At 39.2% G+C, this 21740-nt stretch overlaps 1 long non-coding RNA gene across 1 annotated transcript; it reads right to left on the bottom strand.

Moving 5' to 3' along the window:
- Nucleotides 1-13365: 13365 nt before the first annotated feature.
- Nucleotides 13366-17901, bottom strand: LOC123145193 (uncharacterized). The gene is made up of 4 exons (XR_006472161.1): nucleotides 17428-17901; nucleotides 14770-14873; nucleotides 14242-14434; nucleotides 13366-13922 (listed from the first exon to the last, which is right to left on the bottom strand). It is a non-coding gene; the product is annotated as an uncharacterized lncRNA (long non-coding RNA).
- Nucleotides 17902-21740: the final 3839 nt, after the last annotated feature.

The raw sequence follows: 21740 nt of genomic DNA, 5'->3' as shown, positions 1-21740 counted from the left end.
TGTTCCTTGTTGGCCATACCTCTATTGGACATGTGCTATAGGGGTGTCTCTCTCCGTTGCAAACAATCACGCACTAGCTAGCGATTTCAGGCGAGGAGAGCGTGTTTTGAAATAGTGGGCACGAGCTATTTCGGGCGAGGAGAGGGTGTTTTGCCGACCATGGTTTATGAATTATTCGGCACATGTCATTTCGGCCGAGGAGAAGGCGCGCTTGGATGAAGTTACGAACCTACCCTCGATGTACAATGGGCCAATTGATGTGTGTCCCACATAGGCCGGTAATTTTGCATCTCCCATTTATTTGCTCGGGCGAATTCCACCGAGCAGAGGGTGTTTAACAGTTCGTTCAAATTTTTGGAGAACAAGCATCCACGTCTACCTTACCAAGTCGATTCGAATTAAATTTTGAAATATTAGCTTGCCACTTCTTTTTTAGATGCGGAGATGATGCTCGGGAGTAATGTGTTTTTACATGCTCGTTGCTAACGATTTACTATATGACAGATAGTTGACCCACTCAAAAACGGGAATCAAACCCAAAATGAAATATCTTGATTCAATGAAATAGCTCGTTCACCAGGTCAAAATAGTGAACTAAATCCAAAATTGAACACCTCAATCGAGTAGCATGTTGTACAGTATTATAGTACTCCATGAACATGTTGAAAGTCAAATTAATGAACTTGTTTGATATACGCATATCTCCGTTCATGTGTGGATTGCAGACAACATGTTCTCCAATTTAAGCATTTGAATGCAAGTTTATATCGAAACACGGTTTATATCAGTCTTTGATGCATGAAACGCGACCTCCCCCTCTCCCGGACTCCTGCTCTCTCTCTCTCTCTCTCTCTCTCTCTCTCTCTCGCCGACAATCTTCAATTCTGTCACACGCATCCAACACACAAACCTTGTTGATCCCTCTCCCTCTCTCTCCATCTCTCTCTCTTTGTGTGTGTGTGGGGGGGTCTTTCTAGTTCTCTAGTCCAAGCTAAATATCTTGGGTGCACACATCGTACGCACACAAATTCCTTGGCTCGTTGCCCGTAACTCTCTCACACACCACTCTGTCGTCTTGGAGCTCTTCCCTCTCTCTCTTAAACTCTCCATCTCCCTGGGTCACACATACACATGCATATCTCACTCGCACTCGATAGACCCATCTAAAACTCTATCTCTCTCCCTCGTTCTCTCTCCATCTCACACGCACACACATACAATCTCATGCCTGGCCAAGTATGATGGTCTCTTACTCAATTGTAGGCACACGCAGTCCCCCCTAAATGTAAATGACTAGCTAATCTTCGACTCCATCACAAACATGTGCATGGTCTATCTTGATTTCTCTCGGGGCATCTTTCTATCGCACACGCACGTCCCTCGATCTCCCACCCATATAGTCCCCTCACGATCTCGAGGGGATCTCTCTATCACAAACACACCCTCTCTCCCTCCCCATGCGTCCATGTTCTCCATGCATCCCTCTTGACCTTTGTTCCTTGTTGGCCAGACCTCTATTGGACATGTGCTATAGGGGTGTCTCTCTCCGTTGCAAACAATCACGCACTAGCTATCTCCGTGTATCTCCTCGCCTCGCTTTTCTATCTCGGAGATGCATGCGTGATATGTTTGCATAAGAAACAAAAACACACACTCTCTCTCTAATTTATCGTTCGTTGTCCCTTTCTCTTTCACACACATACTCTTTTTGCACACTCACTCATTATCCTCCACACGCACTTGATCTCTCTCGACTTAGGCACTCTCTTCGGTCCATAGCATATAGATTTATTGAAAATTCAAACATCACAAAGTTTGACCATGTACGTGGAGAAAAACATTTACATCTAGAACGGCGAACATATACCATTAGATTCATCATGAGATGTAGTTTCGTATGATGTATCTTTGGTATTGTAGATATAAATAACATTTGTATAAACCTGGTCAAAGTTTCCAAAGTTCAACTTCTAAAAAATTTACATGCACTGCATTATCGAGCGGATGGAATATCTCTTTCCCCCTCTCAGCTATCTGACGCACCACTCAGCCTTATCGGGGCTCCTCTATCTCTCTCAAACTTTATATCTCCCTGGTTCACACATACACATGTCTCGCTCGCGCTACATAGACCCATCTAACACTATTCGCCCTTGTTCTCTCTCTATGTAACATGCACCCCCCCTAAGTACCATAATCACTCACTCTGTCATAGGCGCACGCACTCCCCCCTAAGTATGATTATCTCTCACTAGCCATCAGGAACACACGTATTGTCTGCTTCCATCCATACGTCTATCTCGATATCTCTCGGGGTATCTTCTATCACGCCCACACCTTGTCACTCGATATCCCACCCATGTAGTCCCATCACGATCTCCATGGGATCTCTCTATGACAAACATACATCCCTCCCCCCCCATGTCTGCATTTTCTCCGTACGTCTCTCTCGACCTCTCTCCCTTGTTTGTCAGACCCCTCTTGGCCACGTGCTAGGGGTCTTACTCTCTCGGTTGAAAACAACCACACACTATCTCCTCACCTTGCTTCCGCTGTCGAAGATGCATGTGTGATATGTTTGCATAAGACACACACGCTTTTTCTCTACTTTTATCGTGTGTTGTCCATGTCTCTTTCACACACGCACACACACTTTTTTCAGTCACTCTTTCTATTTCACACACACTCTCTCTAGTTAGGTACTCTCTCACGTCCATAAGCATATGGATGTTTTGAAAAGTCAAACCTCAGAAAAGTTAGACCAGGTTTATGTGGAGAAAAAAATTTACATCTGGAACAATCATTAGATTCGTCACAACATGTACTTACTTCATACTATCATTTATCTTTGGTATTGTAGATATAAGTAATTTCTTTATAAACTTGGTCAAAGTTTCAAAAGTTTGACTTTAAAAAAAATGTTGGCACTACATTATCGAACGGAGGGAGTAGCTCTTTCTCTCTCTCTGCTATCTCTCACGGGCCTCCCCTCTCACTCGAACTCTCTATACTAACGGATTATACACTCACTGTGTCAGTGTATAGCTCCGTATATTATTTAGTTGACCGGTCAACCAGTCCACATGCTGCCTTGTTAGCTCGTGTTTTCTATCTTCGTGTGCTGGCCCATGTGGCAGTAGGTGAAAATAAGTAAACTAGAGGCCCATCTGACACGCGGTGAAGTAAACAAAGTTGAAACCACTCGGGGTAGCACCCCACATGCTAGTAAATTGAGGGCGCATTAAGGACACACTTCTTTTGCGTGAAGGACGCACTCGCGCACAATTCACCACTGCACGGCGACATGCACAGAAGGACACACTCGCGCACACCCAACAGGCCAGCACACAACACACACCAGCACACGTGTACACCGGCGTCGCCGCTGGTTGAGATGGACGGCGAGGCAGCCAACAAGCAGAGGGGGCTCGAGCCAAAACCTCATTCGGCGAGCCTGGACTTCATCAACAGCCTCCCCGACGACATGCTGCTCGTCAACATCGGGCTCCTCCCCACCAAATCTGCCGTGTGGACTGCCCTGCTCTCCCGGCGGTGGCGCCCCCTCTGGCGCCGCGTCCCCCTCAACCTCACCATCGACAGCTGCCTCTGCGAAGGGGATTGCAAACGCATGGCCGCAGTCTCCAAGATCCTTTCATCGCACCCGGGGCCAGCCAGACGCCTTGACATCCGCATGTTCAGTACCAACAGCAAGGTCCAAGCCAAGTTCGACGAGTGGTTGTTATCCACCGCCCTAGATCAGCTCGAGGAGCTCAGCTTTGAACTGGACGATGTCGCTCTCTGCCGCCGTCTGCGCTCCACCTCACGCCAATGCTGCGCCGCGCCAGCTTCAGCTCCTGCTATCTTCCCCAGATTAATGCAGCGCCCGTCCTTCTTCACCCTCAACTCAAGTAGCTCGACCTCTTCGACGTTGGCATCTCGAAGCAGGCTATGGAGCACCTGCTCCATAGTACATGCTCGAGTACCTTCATCTTTAGCAGATCCACGGGTTCATTAGCCTCCACATCACCTCGACGAATCTCCGATGGATTTATGTGTCTTGCTGGCCCCGCAACAAGACATCAATTGGGAAGAGATCACTACAGCTGTTCCACGTTATGGTCATTGAGAATGCGCCTTTCCTTGAGAGATTGCTTGTATCTGATCTAGAAGGTCCAACAAAAATCAGGGTCATTGACGCCCCGAAATTGACAGCGTTGGTGTACTCGTCTGCCAAATTCTTCGAACTCTTTATTGGATCCGTAATCATTCAGGTACAACACTCATCTTCTTCTCCGTCTTCTTGAAATTCACATTTTTAAATTTCGTCTTGGTGTATTTACGACCGTCTTCCAGAAAATGTTTCCCACAAGCTTGACCCAGTCTATGCACACAGTGAAGATCTTGGCACTAAAATCTATCGGCCCCAATCTGGATCAAGTTGTTGGATTCCTTACATGCTTTCCGTGCACGGAGAAGCTACTCATCGAGGTGAAACTTCTTTCCTATTAGTAAACGGTAATCACAACGTAGCTCAATTCTTTTTCGTAATTTTCCCAAATTACGATGACAAGTGTAGTGTTCAAAACTGCATCTACGCACTGCACCGAAAGAAATGTTTTTAGTATTTTTTCTCACGTGATCACCTGCATCGTTTTTTTGTTGTACTACTATAGTAGCCTAGGCTAGTCATAGTGGAAAGTAACTTAGACTAGTAACTCTATGGTTACCCTAAGAGCAAGTACTACCTCCGTCCTGGTTTACTCTTCCTATTTTGTAGTATCAAAATTTGACCATAGATTTAATTGACAAAATTTTAATGCATGTCACTAAAAATTATATCGTTGGATTCGTATTTGAACATAATTTCAAATGGTATAATTTTGGTGACATGCATTGGCATTTACTTAGGTAAATCTATGGTCAAAATTTTACACTAAATACGAGGTAGTACAAAAGTGGGCTATAACGGCCCTCCACTATGTAGGCCAAAACATGTGCCAAATTCACTTGTGATGCATTTGGCATCGATGCCCCTCCATTGCTCACCTGGTGCCCCAATCTGGATCACCTACTTTGCTTCGGTGCCAAATTAACTCACGCAATGAAAAAACACTTGCGTGGGAGAGAGAGAGGACTGAGGCAATAAAAAAACACTTGTTTGGGAGAGTGAGAGGCTGGTGTAGTTGGTTTGATTGATTTGTTTATACATGTGGGTCTGTGTGCACAGCGGTGCCAACTCTCTCACATCACGAGAGCGGTGGCAAAATCTTTTGATTTGACATCGATGCGAATTATGTGGTATACTTTTGAGAAATATGGCATCGGCCACATAGTGGAAGGCAACAAATGCCCAAGCTCTTTACGTGCTCCTAGGTAAATGAGAGGAGAGAGAGAGTGAGTGAAAAATATCACTAGCCAGCCAACCCTATTGTATGAGCGAATGATATTGGTACCTCTTGATGACACGGCTATCTTATACAACCAGCTGCTCTAATATGTTCTCTTCTTTTGCAGATAAAAAAGACCCGAAAGTGAAAAATGTGCTGCACTATAACAATCTCATCGAATGCCTTGATCTCCATCTTACAGAAATTGATTTGATCGACTACCGAAGGAGCACATCTGAGATTAAATTGGCCAGGTTTTTTGTTCTGGACGCAAGTGTGCTCAAGGTAATGAGGTTTGGTGTTCTCTGGCGCAACAATAAATGGCGTGCTGATCATCGCAACCGTCTGATACGTCTCCAATGTATCTATAATTTATGAAGTATTCATGCTATTATATTATCCTTCTAGGATGTTTTATATGCATTTATATGCTATTTTATATGATTTTTGGGACTAACCTATTAACCTAAAGCCCAGTGCCAGTTTTTGTTTTTTTTCTTGTTTTTGAGTATCGCAGAAAAGGGAAACCAAACGGAGTCCAATTGACGTGAAACTTGACGGAGCTTATTTTTGGACCAGAAGAAGGCCATGGAGTAAAAAGTTGGGCCAGAAGAGTCCCGGGCTGCCCACAAGGGTGGGAGGCACGCCCCCTACCTCATGGACAGCCCGAAGACCCCCTGACTTGTTCTCGACGCCAAAACCTCTTATATATACAGAAACCCCCAGAACATAACCTAGATCAGGAGTTCCGCTGCCGCAAGCCTCTGTAGCCACCAAAAACCAATCAGGACCCTGTTCCGGCACCCTGCCGGAGGGGGAGTCCCTCACCGGTGGCCATCTTCATCATCCCGGCATTCTCCATGACGAGGAGGGAGTAGTTCACCCTCGGGGCTGAGGGTATGTACTAGCAGCTATGTGTTTGATCTCTCTCTCTCGTGTTCTTGATTCGGCACGATCTTGATGTATCGCGAGCTTTGCTACTATAGTTGGATCTTATGATGTTTCTCCCCCTCTACTCTCTTGTAATGGATTGAGTTTTTCCTTTGAAGTTATCTTATCGGATTGAGTCTTTAAGGATTTGAGAACACTTGATGTATGTCTTGCATGTGCTTATCTGTGGTAACAATGGGATATTCACGTGATCCACTTGATGTATGTTTTGGTGATCAACTTGCGGGTTCCGTTTGTGAACTTATGGATAGGGGTTGGCACACGTTTTCGTCTTGACTCTCCGCTAGAACTTTGGGGCACTCTTTGAAGTTCTTTGTGTTGGTTGAATAGATGAATCTGAGATTGTTTGATGCATATCGTATAATCATACCCACGGATACTTGAGGTGACATTGGAGTATCTAGGTGACATTAGGGTTTTGGTTGATTTGTGTCTTAAGGTGTTATTCTAGTACGAACTCTAGGATAGATTGAACGGAAAGAATAAGCTTCGTGTTATTTTACTACGGACTCTTGAATAGATCGATCAGAAAGGATAACTTTGAGGTGGTTTCGTACCCTACAATAATCTCTTCGTTTGTTCTCCTGTTATTAGTGACTTTGGAGTGACTCTTTGTTGCATGTTGAGGGATAGTTATATGATCCAATTATGTTATTATTGTTGAGAGAACTTGCACTAGTGAAAGTATGAACCCTAGGCCTTGTTTCCTAGCATTGCAATACCGTTTACACTCACTTTTATCGCTTGCTACCTTGCTGTGTTTATATTTTCAGATTACAAATACCTATATGTACCATCCATATTGCACTTGTATCACCATCTCTTCGCCGAACTAGTGCACCTATACAATTTATCATTGTATTGGGTGTGTTGGGGACACAAGAGACTCTTTGTTATTTGGTTGCAGGGTTGTTTGAGAGAGACCATCTTCATCCTACGCCTCTCACGGATTGATAAAACTTAGGTCATCCACTTGAGGGAAATTTGCTACTGTCCTGCAAACCTTTGCACTTGGAGGCCCAACAACGTCTACAAGAAGAAGGTTGCGTAGTAGACATCAAGCTCTTTTCTGGCGCCGTTGCCGGGGAGGTGAGTGCTTGAAGGTATATCTTTAGATCTTGCAATCAAGACTTTTAGTTTCTTGTTTTATCACTAGTTTAGTCTATAAAAGAAAACTATAAAAAATGGAATTGAGGGTGCCTCATATGCTTCATCTTTTTAATGTCTTCCGTGAAAATAAGGATTCCGATAATCGTGCTCAATTGCTAGAGGAAGAATACATTAAAATGTTTGGCACTAAATCTTTGAATGATGAGCATGATTTCAATGTTGTTAGTATGAATTCTTTGAATATCCATAGTACTAATGATGATTGCACTAGTCATGATGAAAATGTCTCTTATAAGCATGTCAACTTTTGTGGAATACATAGAGCTTGCAAGTACACACCAAATAGGGAAGATAGATTTTGCAAGAGGCATAAGTATTTGGAAACTAAATGGTTGCAAGAAAGGCTAGATGATTGTGCTGAAAGATTCAATATTTATCGCCATCCTTGTAAACTTTGCAATGAACATGGTCATTTAAAGCTCCAATGCTATTTGTTTCATGATCAAATCGTGTTCAAAAATTGTGATAACTTGATTATCCTTGAGCATCATAAAGAGCTTAGTCTTCTTTTGGGGTATGAAGAAATGAAACGTATAACTGAGGGTATTCCAAAATTTAATCTTGATAGATTCTTGATTTTGATCTAGAAGAAATTTTTATGTATTGTGTGGTGAATTGCATTGAAAATCCTTATATTGCCAATTACATAAAGACAAGAAAACAAACAAAAGATGAAGAGAATACTAATGAAAGGGAAGAGACTTCCCAATATCTTCCTATTATTTCTTATGATGAATCATGTAACGAGGAGGAGCCTTCTATTCAACCAATCTCATTAATAAGGAGCTCCAAAAGAGGATTAAACCCACACATAATGTGAAGAAGAAAAAGAAAAGACAGAGAAGCAAAGGTGAAAAGGTATCCCTCCCAAATGATGTTGCTCCTATTACTCATTGTGATGATGATAATTGCTATACTATTGGTGCTATCCATAGTATTAATGATGAGAGTGATTATGCTTATGATATGAAAAGGCCCAAGCTTGGGGATGCTATGTTTGATGAGAATGACATGTTTGAGAATTTATTTGCTGCAATTAATGTTTGTCCCAAGCTTGGGATGCTATGTCTAATGAAGATGATTACTTTAGCCTCCCAAATTTTGATAAGAAAATTTATTATGATGATAGCATGCCTCCTATTTATGATGATTATTGTGATGACACCTATGCTATAAAGAGTAGTGATGATTATATTTATAAAACTTTTCATGATTATGATTATCTTTTTTCTGAACATTACTATTTTAATGTGGAAACAATTTATAGTACTAGTCGTCACCTGCACGGGCTAGTTTTTAACAATGCATTAGTTAAACCCTTAGGAAAAAAGGCATGATGAATATAGCCTTGGGAGTTAAGCTGTTGAAAGTTTTTTGTTCACAGTACAGTTGTTTTCGAACACATGCATTGCAGGATGCTTATATTTCATTCTACAACAAATTCGATAAACAATTTGTTTTTGCTTAGGTATCATGAAGAAGAATCGATATCTATACAACTAATATAGTCTGAAAGATAAATATTCTAAAATGCTAGTCTCATTCACTTAATATTTCTCCTATTGTTTATTTGAGGGCTTTCTAATTAAGGATTTTTTATAAAGCATAGACTAATTGTATAAAATAATCATATCCAAAACATCTATGAGCTTTATTTTTTAATAGCAACCTCTGTCACAATGAAGTGCGTGGGAAAACCAAAAGGTTAGAACAGAACGAACTTACACTTTGGTTCACATTATACAAACATGAAATGTTTTCCATGTAATAGTAGTATTTCCCTTTTCTTTTATCCTAAGGCACCATCTAACGTTAGCAAGTGTCTATGCTACGGAGTTCTGAACCGTTTGATCCTGCAGCAATTCATTTTATAATTGAAAGAGCATGTCCAACTGAGCAACCAAATTATCTTTCTCTCACAAAAAAGAAGCTACCAATTCATCAGTTCCGTATTCCTCTCACCCACGATGCATCTGGAAGGTGATCCAAGTTGGTAACTGAAAAGTGTATGCGGTGATTATAATATACATAGACAATCTAAGATGCAATTTGACAACGGTTAAGACTGATTTTATTGAATTTTTAATTAGATAACACTTATTATTCTACCACATAACAGGATAATAACCTACTTAAGAAAAGTGCCATGTCATTTTCATATTGAAGGATGGCTCACATTTGTTCACTTCCCAATAAGTGAAAGTTTTGCATAAAATATAAAGCACATAGATTAATAATGTATTTGAAAATATAACTATAACCATGGGGTCAAATAATATTAAATACTCCATGACGAGGAGGGAGTAGTTCACCCTCGGGGCTGAGGGTATGTACTAGCAGCTATGTGTTTGATCTCTCTCTCTCGTGTTCTTGATTCGGCACGATCTTGATGTATCGCGAGCTTTGCTACTATAGTTGGATCTTATGATGTTTCTCCCCCTCTACTCTCTTGTAATGGATTGAGTTTTTCCTTTGAAGTTATCTTATCGGATTGAGTCTTTAAGGATTTGAGAACACTTGATGTATGTCTTGCATGTGCTTATCTGTGGTAACAATGGGATATTCACGTGATCCACTTGATGTATGTTTTGGTGATCAACTTGCGGGTTCCGTTTGTGAACTTATGGATAGGGGTTGGCACACGTTTTCGTCTTGACTCTCCGCTAGAACTTTGGGGCACTCTTTGAAGTTCTTTGTGTTGGTTGAATAGATGAATCTGAGATTGTGTGATGCATATTGTATAACCATACCCACGGATACTTGAGGTGACATTGGAGTATCTAGGTGATATTAGGATTTTGGTTGATTTGTATCTTAAGGTGTTATTCTAGTACGAACTCTATGATAGATCGAACGGAAAGAATAACTTCGTGTTATTTTACTACGGACTCTTGAATAGATCGATCAGAAAGGATAACTTTGAGGTGGTTTCGTACCCTACAATAATCTCTTCGTTTGTTCTCCTCTATTAGTGACTTTGGAGTGACTCTTTGTTGCATGTTGAGGGATAGTTATATGATCCAATTATGTTATTATTGTTGAGAGAACTTGCACTAGTGAAAGTATGAACCCTAGGCCTTGTTTCCTAGCATTGCAATACCGTTTACGCTCACTTTTATCGCTTGCTACCTTGCTGTGTTTATATTTTCAGATTACAAAAACCTATATCTACCATCCATATTGCACTTGTATCACCATCTCTTCGCCGAACTAGTGCACCTATACAATTTATCATTGTATTGGGTGTGTTGGGGACACAAGAGACTCTTTGTTATTTGGTTGCAGGGTTGTTTGAGAGAGACCATCTTCATCCTACGCCTCTCACGGATTGATAAAACTTAGGTCATCCACTTGAGGGAAATTTGCTACTGTCCTGCAAACCTTTGCACTTGGAGGCCCAACAACGTCTACAAGAAGAAGGTTGCGTAGTAGACATCAAGCTCTTTTCTGGCGCCGTTGCCGGGGAGGTGAGTGCTTGAAGGTATATCTTTAGATCTTGCAATCAAGACTTTTAGTTTCTTGTTTTATCACTAGTTTAGTTTATAAAAGAAAACTATAAAAAATGGAATTGAGGGTGCCTCATATGCTTCATCTTTTTAATGTCTTCCGTGAAAATAAGGATTCCGATAATCGTGCTCAATTGCTAGAGGAAGAATACATTAAAATGTTTGGCACTAAATCTTTGAATGATGAGCATGATTTCAATGTTGTTAGTATGAATTCTTTGAATATCCATAGTACTAATGATGATTGCACTAGTCATGATGAAAATGTCTCTTATAAGCATGTCAACTTTTGTGGAATACATAGAGCTTGCAAGTACACACCAAATAGGGAAGATAGATTTTGCAAGAGGCATAAGTATTTGGAAACTAAATGGTTGCAAGAAAGGCTAGATGATTGTGCTGAAAGATTCAATATTTATCGCCATCCTTGTAAACTTTGCAATGAACATGGTCATTTAAAGCTCCAATGCTATTTGTTTCATGATCAAATCGTGTTCAAAAATTGTGATAACTTGATTATCCTTGAGCATCATAAAGAGCTTAGTCTTCTTTTGGGGTATGAAGAAATGAAACGTATAACTGAGGGTATTCCAAAATTTAATCTTGATAGATTCTTGATTTTGATCTAGAAGAAATTTTTATGTATTGTGTGGTGAATTGCATTGAAAATCCTTATATTGCCAATTACATAAAGACAAGAAAACAAACAAAAGATGAAGAGAATACTAATGAAAGGGAAGAGACTTCCCAATATCTTCCTATTATTTCTTATGATGAATCATGTAACGAGGAGGAGCCTTCTATTCAACCAATCTCATTAATAAGGAGCTCCAAAAAGAGGATTAAACCCACACATAATGTGAAGAAGAAAAAGAAAAGACAGAGAAGCAAAGGTGAAAAGGTATCCCTCCCAAATGATGTTGCTCCTATTACTCATTGTGATGATGATAATTGCTATACTATTGGTGCTATCCATAGTATTAATGATGAGAGTGATTATGCTTATGATATGAAAAGGCCCAAGCTTGGGGATGCTATGTTTGATGAGAATGACATGTTTGAGAATTTATTTGCTGCAATTAATGTTTGTCCCAAGCTTGGGATGCTATGTCTAATGAAGATGATTACTTTAGCCTCCCAAATTTTGATAAGAAAATTTATTATGATGATAGCATGCCTCCTATTTATGATGATTATTGTGATGACACCTATGCTATAAAGAGTAGTGATGATTATATTTATAAAACTTTTCATGATTATGATTATCTTTTTTCTGAACATTACTATTTTAATGTGGAAACAATTTATAGTACTAGTCGTCACCTGCACGGGCTAGTTTTTAACAATGCATTAGTTAAACCCTTAGGAAAAAAGGCATGATGAATATAGCCTTGGGAGTTAAGCTGTTGAAAGTTTTTTGTTCACAGTACAGTTGTTTTCGAACACATGCATTGCAGGATGCTTATATTTCATTCTACAACAAATTCGATAAACAATTTGTTTTTGCTTAGGTATCATGAAGAAGAATCGATATCTATACAACTAATATAGGCTGAAAGATAAATATTCTAAAATGCTAGTCTCATTCACTTAATATTTCTCCTATTGTTTATCTTGAGGGCTTTCTAATTAAGGATTTTTTATAAAGCATAGACTAATTGTATAAAATAATCATATCCAAAACATCTATGAGCTTTATTTTTTAATAGCAACCTCTGTCACAATGAAGTGCGTGGGAAAACCAAAAGGTTAGGACAGAACGAACTTACACTTTGGTTCACATTATACAAACATGAAATGTTTTCCATGTAATAGTAATATTTCCCTTTTCTTTTATCCCAAGGCACCATCTAACATTAGCAAGTGTCTATGCTATGGAGTTCTGGACCGTTTGATCCTGCAGCAATTCATTTTATAATTGAAAGAGCATGTCCAACTGAGCAACCAAATTATCTTTCTCTCACAAAAAAGAAGCTACCAATTCATCAGTTCCGTATTCCTCTCACCCAAGATGCATTTGGAACGTGCTCCAAGATGGTAACTGAAAAGTGTATGCGGTGATTGTAATATACATAACAATCTAAGATGCAATTTGACAACGGCTAAGACTGATTTTATTGAATTTTTAATTAGATAACACTTATTATTCTACCACATAACAGGATAATAACCTACTTAAGAAAAGTGTCCATTTCATTTTCATATTGAAGGATGGCTCACATTTGTTCACTTCCCAATAAGTGAAAGTTTTGCATAAAATATAAAGCACATTATTATTAATGTATTTGAAAATATAACTATAACCATGGGGTCAAATAATATTAAATACTAAATGACAATGTTAACAAAAATAACATGGTAATTTTCTTAAATATAGTATTATTAATGAACGAAAAATAAAGTAGCTAGCAATATGTATATGAACCAAGTCACACGTACAACCAAACAACTTAACAAACCTTGAGCTTTACATCGATGTTTGTGTCTGGACTAACACATGATTTATTGATACATAATCATTCCATATTTTCCCAGTGGAACTGATGAAGAAATATAGGAGGCGTTTGGTTCCACATTTGTATCGTTTTCGATTCTCAATATCGGGAAGCGATGCTTCCAATATTTCCTCCAGAATATGTTTTTTGTTTGGCTCAGCCACGAGTGAATACTTAGTGGACATGATTCTGTATCGAGCCGTGATCGGACGTTTTCGCGGAAGTGAAGTGCTGTATCTGATAGCATCGTAACATAAAACAGAAGGGCTGAACCAAACGACTTGTACTGTCTTCCGAAAGCGCTGAATCGGAAAAGGGACTTTTCCACCCAACCAAACATGTTGATAGTGAACAGCGTACGATACGATCAGTTTGCAATTGATTATTGGCTTTGTCCTCTGGCATGCCCAAACCTAGACAGAAAAATCAGGGCAACATACATCAGTTCTCTTTCAGAAAATGGAAGGCCTAATGACTGAATATATGCAAGTAAAATACCGTATCAAATGTTTTTTCTACCCTACTCATATTAGGTATATTCAGTAGTGTACATTAAAACTTGATTATATCGCAATGTTTCATATTGCCACTGTAACTACTGAGACTATTCTGTCCAAAATCAACCCTTGGTCACCATGAGCTTCATAGTATTTCAATCTTATTAGATAAGAGTAACACATGGGGCGCTATACGAAATACTTCTAGATCTGATAGGAGTATGTGAGTGATTACCTTATCTTATGTCGGAGGGACTTGTACCAGATCCCAGAAGAGCACTCCACAAAAGTTGATGCCATCGGCTGCATGAAATTGATGTCCGCTGTTGCATAAGTTCTTAACATGCACACCATGGAGAGACGACGGAGAGGAAGAGATGGCTAGTCAACCTTCCACCTTCCTAATATCAATCGGAGGTGGGGCCTGCCTGAAAGTTCATCATGGTTAGATCTGACGATAAAAATATTGAACCCAGCCTCTGCCCTCTTAGGATTGACGTGGGTGGCACGAAACATATATACAACATTGTGACTTTGATTAAAACAATAACAACTTGCTGATAAGAAATGGTGCATTTAGTAATTTATTAAATCAAAAATTACAACTAAACCACAAAGGACTCAGAGGCGAAGTAGCTAATTCAACTCTTACAATTGACTCGACCCATTCCAAATGCATTGGAATTGAATATTATGATAAAAGAAGTGTTTTAAATAAAACTGCATCTGAATCTCAAAATCGTGGTATGAGCATAAAACATACCTTCGATAGTTCTTTTCCTGTGCTCTGTCACATGAACTCGAAGTGTTTAATAGCGCCATCCAATGTAGCATTATACTGTGCACTGTGCAGGACATTGAACTGAACTGTGAAAAGTAAAGGAATGCTCAATGATGCCACTGTACATAGCAGATGTTGTCAAATAATAGTGAAAATGGACATATTTATCAAGAAGCAAAAGCACGTCATGCAATAAGTAAAAATATATAGTACAGGGATTCGGGCAATTAGTTAATATGCTAGTTTAATAAAATAGATACATATAATCATTTATGGGATGTTGTCCTCGCTTTAGTGTGAAATATTGAGACATCATTTTTTGACTGTTGCGTCATGCCTCCTTCATATAAACCCATCTCTTCTTTATCTTCTTACTTTAAGAAAATACCAGAGATAAGATGAAAGTGATAATTCTGTTTATCTCTCTAGAGGCAAATTTTCCAACGGAAGACATAATGCTATGTTTTTGTTACCTAAACCACGTTGCATATACTTTCTGATACTATCCTAAGAATTATAAGCCATGGTGTCAATGTGTATTCTTCTTCTAAACCAAATTGCATCATCTACCCTGTGTGCAGCTTACACATCAAAGCATGCATTAATTGTTGTATCTAAAAATAATGCTGCTAAAACCACATCTCTCGTAAATGATCCCTTCCTCAACTCCACCCTGAAGTATGGATGCTGATGGATACAGAGTTGCAAACCTCTGTATCTGAACTTTAGCATATAATTTGCACCATAACTTTTTTTCCCAAAATGCTAAAACTACATCTCTGGTAAATGCTTCCTTCCTCAACTCCACCCTGAAGTATGTATGCTGATGGATACAGAGTTGCAGACCTCTGTATCTAAACTTTAGCATATCATTTGCACCATAACTTTTTACCCAAAATACTCGCCACCATGGACCTCAAAATCCCTAACCCGTCGGTGCTGACCATCTCCATGTGGCCCCTTAAGCTTTGTCTGGGAGCTTCAGAAACAAAGACCACATGCATAGAGAGCACTCTCAATATGTAAGCAAAAAAGGTTCTGTTGTAAATACTATGATTTTGTCTTCACGTCCTTCAAATATATCAACTTATATAACTATTCGCGTACAGTAACAGTGGGACTGATTAAAAACATTATTTCCCAGTGTCCTCTATTTACAATTAATTGCATGGAGTAACAGTCAGAATTTTTATTAACTTCAAATTCCTTTGTCATGTGAACATAATGAACTACAGAGTATTAGTCGGATTGCAGAAAAACTAATAGATAAGATGCTGTTTTGCAGCCAGTGTTAGCTATTTAAAAAAATGTAATCGGATACATAATGCATACCTAGATCTGCACCAAAAGGGGTCCAAGACTCCTAGTCTCCTTATCGATCATGGCAGCTAGAAACTCTTTGGACATCACGTAAAAAGACCAGATCGTCCACTCAGGGAAAGCCCCAACACCACTGGGACGACCAGTTTGCTAGACCTGGCTACAGTGACAGCATGGAAACGGTAGGATTCTTTGTAGGAGGATGTAATCTCAGACATAAATAGTCTAGCTGCTCATGAAAAAGACAGCGGACGCGTCACGATAGCGACCGGAGGAGCAAAGGAAGGAGACATAGGCGGCAAAGAGAAGAGGAGGATGCAGGGAAGACTCTTGTCGACGGTTTGGACTCAATGCGGCAGGAGAGATTCTTGGGTTAGGACTCTATAGACGCTAGAGACGTGGAGCTAATAGGAAAGATAAAAAAGGTTAAGGTGGAGATTGATGGCCGGTCAGATTAGCAACCCACAACAGATTGGCCTTTTTTTTTTCTTGAAACACACAACAGATTGGACTAATTTTAGGTTGTCTCTCTGTAATTCAATGTGAGATAATTAGTAACTATAAGGTTTATATCTGAACCCTAACATTGCTTAGGCTCGACTTTCAGATTTGTAAAAATCAAACGCTATGTCATATCAAGCAGCTTTGAAGCCGCACTAATGATCACATCCTCAAGTGGCCCTCAAAAATCATGAGTGGACATCTTCGCTCATAGTCAAAGGTGCAGTAGTATTTCCTCAGTGAATTAACATGATTTTGCTAAAAGATGCTAATCATCCATATGACCATGCCTTTGCAGCATAAACAGATAAAGCATCATTCAATAATAAATACTTGGACGGGGAATGAGTTACTCCTTGTGGGAATTAGCAGTTTAGCAGAGACATTTTCTTGGCAAACAAATTAAGCTCACGTTCTGCATATTAAATTGTAGTACACTGGGCAACAGAAAGCAAATTGTGTATTATTCATCACTGGAATATTTTTTTAAGCTAACTAAACCACCAACTGTAACAAAATTATATTGTCCTCTTTCAAATTCAATCCAATCGACAACTCTCGACTTTTAGTCCTAACAGAAGCATCTCGTAACAAACTAACTAAAGAATCATGATTCAAAAAAACAAAACTATGTAAATGACCAATGCAAAGCTAAAGGATAGTAGTATTGACCAATTTCCTTGGCAAACCCAAGTTCGTTTGTGAAGGAGAGGATATTCTGCCCACTATCATGGCAATCTAATGGCACTCCACCTAGAAAATTCACGAATCCATTCCACCCAAGTTCCATGAGAGAACTTCTGAGAAGGAAAAAATTACCTTGCCGGGTAGCCGACTTAGAACACCCGAATTTGCTACCAGAGCACAATTTTCTGCGGGTACTTCTGCGCCATGGTGGTCCGATGTGTGGAGGGGAACAACAGGATCGCTGTAGGAGAGGAGAGCGCCGTGTGTGGCAGTAACCGCAGACGTGATGTTCGATGGAAGAAGAGGAACATAAGGTGGGGACAGATAGATAGTTAGCCTCACCCGAGTTCCCTCGACCAGCCATGTCGCCACCACGCGACTGGAAGCAGCCGCCGCCCCGTACTGGTCCAAGAGAGAGGTCCAAGGAGAGAGATGGTTTGCGGTGGAGGCGGCAGAGGGTTGATGCGGGGTGCAGCGACGGCGGATGGGGTAGGGAGCGACGACCATGATCGTTGAGCGGGGCGGCGGCACAATCCATGGCACGATGTGTGGGGTGGTTGGGGTCAGGAGGTTAGGGATAAGGATGACGGCATCTATTTCTTTTTTTGTTGGACGGCTTCTATTTCTACAGCCACGATGAAAGGACTATGGGCCTTTAGAGTTTTTTTTTTTGGGCCGAACTAAGCACGTAATTAAGCAAAAAAACGTGTTAATCTCCACCGTAATAATTCGGTCCCACCAAATGAACGGCCAGTAAATTCTAATTAACGTGATAATTTTTAGGGAGTCCCTAATTAGTATAGGTAGGTATAGAGGTATAGATAGATAGATAGATAGATATAGATAGATAGATAGATAGATTCGAGTTTCTTATGATACTCCCACTATTTATGAGAAGAAATTTGCTTATGTGGAGAGTAATAAAAATTATATGCATGTAGATCATGAAAAGAATACTTTATGTGATAGTTATATTGTTGAATTCATTCCTGATGCTACTGAAAATTATTATGAGGGAGGAATATATGCTGGTAGGAATTGCAATAATATCAAGTTTCCTCTCTATGTGTTGAAAATCTTGAAGTTATGCTTGTTTTGTCTTCCTATGCTAGTTGATTATTGTTCACATAAATTGTTTGCTCACAAAATCCCTATGCATAGGAAGTGGGTTAGACTTAAATGTGTTTGTCATGTGTTTCATGATGCTCTCTTCATGTTTCAATTCTTATCTTTTATACGAGCATCATGAAAATCATCATGCCTAGCTAGAAAGGCATTAAAGAAAAGCGCTTGTTGGGAGACAACCCAATATTTACTCCTATTGTTTTTGTGTGTTCACATGATTAATCTACTGTAGTAATCATGTTTTATAGCTTTTGTTTCAATAAAGTGCCAAGTAGAACCTTCGGGGAGACTTGAGTGGAAGTTAAGGTGATCTTGCTGTACAAAACAGAAACTTTGCGCTCACGAGATTAGCTGTCATTTTTTACTGGAGACTGATTTTAGGTTGATTCTTTTTGCAGATGATTAATAGACAAATTCCTCAGGTCCACCAATTTATTTCAGAATTTTTGGAGTTCCATAAGTATACGTTTGATACAGATTACTACAGATTGTTCTGTTTTTGACAGATTCTGTTTTCTATGTGTTGTTGAATCTATGAGTAGTATCGGAGGGTATGAACCATAGAGAAGTTGGAATACAGTAGATATTAGACCAATATAAATTTAGAATGAGTTCACAAGAGTACCTAAGTGGTGATTTATTTTCTTATACTAACGGAGCTTACAAATTTTCTGTTGAGTTTTGTGTTGTGAAGTTTTCAAGTTTTGGGTAAAGATTCGATGGACTATGGAATAAGGAGTGGTAAGAGCCTAAGCTTGGGGATTCCCAAGGCACCCCAAGGTAATATTCAAGGACAACCAAGAGCCTAAGCTTGGGGATGCCCCGGATGGCATCCTCTCTTTCGTCTTCGTTCATCGGTAACTTTACTTGGAGCTATATTTTTATTCACCACATGATATGTGTTTTGCTTGGAGCGTCATTTTATTTTGTTAGTATTTGCTTTCTGTTATTTAGAATAATGTTTTGCATCTTTATTTTCAATAAAAATGTCAAGGATAGCCTTTACCATGCTTATTTTGCAAGTATACATGTTGCTGTTTCAAAACAAAAAGTTTACCACTGTTGCAAAAATTCCCTACAAAACTCAGAATATGATAAAATGTTGAAACCTTTTGCATATTGAGCTCTGATAAATTTTCTACAGTATTGTAGAATTTCATAATGTGTGGAGTTAGGGAAGTATGATGAATCTTGCATTCTTTACAGACTGTACTGTTTTGGCAGATTGCTGTTATGTTTGCATTGTTTGCATATGTTTGCTTGTTTAATTATTCTATTTGAGTATAGGAGTATTAAATATGCAGAGGCATTTAGTATGCAATGTTGAATAATAATTTTAGTGATTTGTTACAGTATAAAATGATAAGGTTTTTGCATTGGTTTATACTAACTTATCTCACGAGTTCTTGTTGAGTTTGGTGTGGATGAAACTTTTGAGATTTAGGAAACCGTGATATGAGAGGAATTAAGGAGACACAAAAGCTCAAGCTTGGGGATGCCCAAGGCACCCTAAGATAATATTTCAAGAAGTCTCAAGCATCTAAGCTTGGGGATGCCCCGGTAGGCATCCCACCTTTCTTCTTCAACAATTATCGGTTAGTATCGGTTGAGCCTAAGTTTTTGCTTCTTCACATGATGAGTGATATCCTTGAAATGTCGTTTTATTTTGTTTTGCTTGCTGTTTGAATAATATCCCAAGATCTGAAATTCTTAAATGAGAGAGAGTCTTCACATAGCTACATAATTATTTAACTATTCATTGATCTTCACTTATATCTTTTTGGGAGTAGTTTGTCATTTACTCGTGTGCTTCACTTATATCCTATGAGTAAATAGTTGAATGATTTGAATATCATAAATCTGAAATTATATATGTTTCATGTGCTTATCCCATGGGGAGTAATGACTTCACATATAAGAAGTAGAAGTGGTAAATTTATTGAAGGTTAGCAAACATTGTGTTGGTCACTTGAACAATTCATGAAAGAATATTGAAGGAAGAGAGATTCACATATAAATATACTATCTTGGACATCTTCTCTGATTGTGACCCCATTAATTATTTTCAAACCTGAGCAAATTAGTTGAAGTTGGACAAGGAAGACAACTTAATGAGTTATGTTTGGGTATATTTGTATAAGTTATATTGTTATGAATCCTCTAAAATGCGGTGCTTGCTATTTAGAATCCTTTGCTAGCCAAAATATCTGTACTAAGCGGGAATACTGCTTGTGCATGCAAATTCCTTGAACCAAGTTTATTCCATGAGTGTCCACCATATCTACCTATATGCGGTATTTACCTGCCGTTCCAAGTAAATTTGCATGTGCCAAACTCTAAACCTTCAAATAATAATCTGTTTTGTATGCCCGAATCGCTCATGTAGCGATTAGGGGCTGTCAGTATTTTCCATGCTAGGTGGGTTATTCTTACGATGAGTGAACTCAGCTCATCATTCACGAGAAAATGGCTGGTAACTGGGATGCCCAGTCCTATGATCAAAAGATCAAAAACAAATTCTCAAATAATTTAAACAAACTCCCCTAGGATTGTTGATAGTTGGACGGAACCCGTTGTTTCGGACAAGCCGTGGAGTGTGATTGTTGGTGGAGGGGGAGTAAAATCTTTACCTTCCTGTTTGGGAACTGTCTATAATGTATCTAGTATGGAAGATATTGGGAACTCTTGGTCGTTATGTTGACAATGAAAGCATACCTCTCAAAATTATTTTCATCTCCGTTTTAAAGCTTCAAGCTCCGGCACCTCTGCAAATCTCTGCTTCCCTCTGCGAAGGGTCTATCTTTTACTTTTATGCAAGAGTCAGTAGTATTCCTTCTCATTCCAACATACTCTTTAGTTGGCAAGCATCATGTGATGGGGAAAGATCTAAGCATATATGGCCATTCAAATATATTTGATCATGAATTATTATTGTTGACAACTATCTACATGATAAATAAGTTGGGAGGCGAAACATTAAGCCCCTATCTTTCTCTGTGTTCGATGGATGCTATTTGTTCTAAAATTATGCTTTGAGTGGTAGCAATCATGGAAGACTATATGATAGTTGAGTATGTGGGATTTGCTAAATCAAAGCTCTTACATAGACCCTTCCTGAAAATAAGATGAATTGCAATTGTTTGATGACTGAGAACATAGTTTGTTAGTTTTCAAGAAAGTTTATGGTCTATGCTTTAACATGTGAATAGCTTGTTACTTGATCATGAAAAGTTTTATGAGTTGAGCTACTGTTATGACATATAATGATGCTAGAAAAGGTGATTGAAATTATCATTGATCAAACTTGTGCACTTGCTAGC

The sequence above is a fragment of the Triticum aestivum genome, chromosome 6D (assembly GCF_018294505.1).
Source record: "Triticum aestivum cultivar Chinese Spring chromosome 6D, IWGSC CS RefSeq v2.1, whole genome shotgun sequence".
In the NCBI taxonomy this organism is placed as follows: Eukaryota; Viridiplantae; Streptophyta; class Magnoliopsida; order Poales; family Poaceae; genus Triticum; species Triticum aestivum.
Note: the sequence above shows the minus strand (reverse complement) of the source record. Positions and strands in the feature narration are given on the sequence as shown.